Source organism: Electrophorus electricus, chromosome 1, assembly GCF_041902795.1.
Source record: "Electrophorus electricus isolate QZ-2024a chromosome 1, ASM4190279v1, whole genome shotgun sequence".
NCBI classification, from domain to species: domain Eukaryota; kingdom Metazoa; phylum Chordata; class Actinopteri; order Gymnotiformes; family Gymnotidae; genus Electrophorus; species Electrophorus electricus.
The window spans coordinates 19,089,185-19,093,131 of record NC_137497.1 but is presented as its reverse complement, the minus strand read 5'-3'; the positions used below and the strand labels follow the sequence as shown (position 1 = coordinate 19,093,131).

General features: G+C 40.2%; 1 pseudogene; it reads left to right on the top strand.

The window, feature by feature from the left end:
* On the top strand, positions 1 to 109 carry LOC145659788 (5S ribosomal RNA; annotated as a pseudogene).
* Positions 110 to 3,947: the final 3,838 nt, after the last annotated feature.

Sequence of the window (3,947 nt, the reverse complement as noted above, 5' to 3'; positions counted from 1 at the left end):
GCTTACGGCCATACCACCCTGAACACGTCCGATCGCGGAAGCTAAGCAGGGTCGGGCCTGGTTAGTGCTTGGATGGGAGACCGCTTGGGAATACCAGGTGCTGTAAGCTGTTCTTCTTAGCTATGTTTCTTTTCATTTTTGCCCCTTTTCACGTACTACGTGGCTTCCTTTCTTTAGGGTTTTATTTTATGCTTTCTTTCTCGCTTTTAGGTTTAGAACTGTAGCATTTTGGAACTTAGTAAGTGCACCGGGTTCTCATAAACGTATGAATGTTTGTCTTATCAATTTCACCAAAACAACTCCATGTTTCTTTACTTTTACATCTTCCTCTTACCTGCATGTATTATGCCGTTTGTGTGTGCGAACACTTTCGGAGCAATTATATAGGTGCGTTGGACCGTACGCCACTTAAAGCTTTTACTAACGGAACTGGAGGTTGGTTGCGTCGAGTTCAACTCCGTCCAATCATTTTGGGATTAGAACATGGTCTTATTCTTCAATCCCTTTCTACATGATGTGTGCTATGTACATTTTAATGGGTTTTGTTTTGGGAAGGGATAGACTGATTTTAGTTCCTGCGGCCTTTCTTTCGTTTGCTAACTATATTCATTCTGTTCCTTCTACCAGGGGAGCCAAGTCTGTCTCTCACTCACACACACACACACACACACACACACACACACACACACACACACACATTAACAAGCAATTGATTTTTTTTGGCTGGAGGTGCTGAGTATGTAACCCAGGACCTCAGACATGCAAAGTATGCACTCTAGCACTGAGCTACACCCCCACCACTCTCAAACTTGGAGGTAATAATGCTAATAAGAATATCTGCAACTGTTTGTCAATTAACCTGCAGGAGTCAAATGTGTAGCAGAAACGTTGCGTTGGGTGCCTGAGGACTGTTCAATTTCTCAATCAACATTTTGGTGTAGTGAACCAGGATCACATCCATGTCACCTAAAAAATAAACACCTGGGTTATCTCTGCCACATGGGGTGGTAAATAGTCTACCAAAAATGACCTCAAATGGTGACAATTTGGTGGTGGCACTGGGCGTCATTCTGAACTCACCACACTACTGACCACCTTGTGGTCAGATTCAGAGGTTGTGTCATGACCCTTGACCTTTATGATAGCCAGCCGAGCTGGTAGTGTACATGCAGACAAAATGCAGACACTAGTCCTGGATTAGATATGGGTTTACCGTCCGAGGTGCGGAACCCCCTGGAGTGCCAAATCTTACCGAAGTCATGAACAACCCCAAACGCATAACAGGAATCAGTGTATATGGTGACAAACTGATCCTGGAATAGATGGCAAGCCCTGGTCAATGCCATTAGTTCAGCTGCTTGAGAAGACCTGTAAAGGAGAGAGTGAGCCTCCCAAATGAGGTTAGGCAGAAATCAGACAGAATAACCACAGAAAAATTCAGAGTCAGATGGTTTAAAACATGAGCCATCTACAAAAATGTAATAGCTGCCTTCCAGCAGCTTGCTAGACAGTTCAGAACGCATGCTAGAGGACTCATGGATAACCTCCATGCAGTCGTGGGGCACAGAGTCAGCAGAATGATTTAGCGATGGCAAAAATGATTTTAACAGACTAACAGGTGAGTGCAGGGTCATGTGTGATTAAATGATAAAGTTCCGAGTGGCAAAGAGGATGGCCTCAAGGCCCGAACGTTGCTGTGCTGTCATGTACTGTGTTTGAATGTTATTCAGAATAGTAATAACTTGATGTAAAGTGTGAAGAACCATTGGATGAGACAGTGCCAATTTCTCTACGTCAGTGTCCAGCAGGGCAGAGGCATCCACGGCATGTAAGCAGGCCGGCATCGAATCAAAAGGTTTGGAAAAGTAGGCCACAGGGCGATAACTGCCATGGTGCTCCTGGGCCAGGATGCCCACGGCTGTGGAGCCATGTTCAGAAACGTAAAGGTGGAAGGTCAGATTATAGTTTGGTAGGTCAAGTGGTAGAGCAGAGCACAAGGCCAATTTCAGATTCCTGAATGAGTGATGCATGGGTTGAGTCCAGACCAACGTATCGGACAGTCTTTTCCACAGCCCTGCCTGAGGACTTTATCATGAAACTCAGCATAGGTTGTTTTGTGTTGGGCGGAGGGATGTCACGTATGATTCCCCACACTCATTAGAGAAAGGTACTGTAAATATTTGAGATTAAATATTGTTCTTATAATTTTGTTTCTAGAGTTTAAGTTTAATGTTTATCTTGCCAGGAAAGAACTACTGAGAGCCAATAAATACCTTTTTTTTCTGTATCCACTAGGAGTGTATCCGTGTGTCTTTACTACTGGACCATTACAATGATATTTCCATATGTGCAGGATTAAAATACTCTAATAAGTTAGTGTTATTCATCATGAATTAATATATTAGTAATCATTTATAAGATGTATCTAAGCTCTCACTTCATAATTATCTGATCATGAACAGATCAGGAAGTCAGATGTTATGCTTAATTGGGTTTTTAAGTGCTATTCTTTATTAGATAATGAATTGTGCCATTGCATACGTGCAGGAACAATGGAACTGCATTTAGTTAAAGTAAATGTTCAGAATGTTGCTAGGTTACTGTGTGTAGGGTTTGGAGTTGGGGCTCCAGGGGCTTTAGGTGGTAGGTCGTATTTCCTAGAATAACAAGAGATGTTTCCTTACCTCTTGCCTTCTTTTAACATGTTTTACAATAAACCCTCTTTGTGGGCACTGTCTTTGAGGACATGTCCTGCTGTAATATTTACAGTCTACATGTCTTTGAGGCATCTTGGGACTGTACATGTCCTGCTGTAATATTCACAGTCTACAGGTTTTCTTGCCTACACTTTATAAGATATAAGAATGCCCTGGTACCTCTGTCCGCTCGTGTAAAACTTTGCTGTAGCCATAACCAGTTGCTGTCATGTCACGAGCCTTACAATGGTGAAACCCAACCTGTGCCTAGAACTCACTGAGCTTCAGGTGCAACCTGCTTAACCTCCATCCTTTAAGAGGCCTGGAAGACAAGCATCAAGACTCCTTGTTGTAGCCCTGCAGGTGGTGAAGTTCCTGTGGTTGTCTAAACACCAGAGTCCCTCACTGTCTTCATACGCCGACTGAAGATACACTTACCTGAACATTAGTTTTGCACTTATTAAAACGTATTAAAAAATAAAAAAGTTTTAATTGCATTTATGAAATATGCTATTGTGTTATGCACAACAAAGTCACTCTGGATAAGAGAGTCTGCTAAACACCTTAAATGTTAATGTAAATATGTATGTTACAATTTCAGAATTAATGGTGACCAATTCAGGAATTCAGAGGATATGCACCATTAGTTAATATATTATTAAAATTACAGCTTTACTAATCCTGGCTCCTAAGATTCTTTGTGAACCTGGTAAAATAATTAAAAAGTGTAGTCATACAAATTATTTGTTAAACAGTAACAAACAGCAGCTGTAGTTTCTAAATTACTTGTCATATAGAAATTATCTGTAGCATTTTACAGCCGCTAAGGTGAAAACTATTCAATATACATGAATATCTATAAATGTCTGTAGGCCATTTATAAACGACACACTTTAAAGGAAACTTATCATTTTAAGTTGTCCGTTAAGAAATGTATAAATGACTTGGTAATAATTTATAAAACATGTTGGAGCCCCTTATCTAAAGTTGCAAAACATCTCAATATATAGACATTTACAAAGGTTGGTAAAAAATTACTATTGTAAGTATGAATTACTGGCTGTAACACATTTTTTATTTCCCTGCCTCCATAAAAGGACAGAGATAATAACACCATCTAAAGGATTTGACCAAAATGTACAAAAAAGACAAGAAAGGAGCAACAGTATTTTGTTCTGTATAGTACTAGGAACAAAAGTTAGTTACTGTTTAATCATCACTATTTGCTGTACATTTCAAAAGAGTACTACA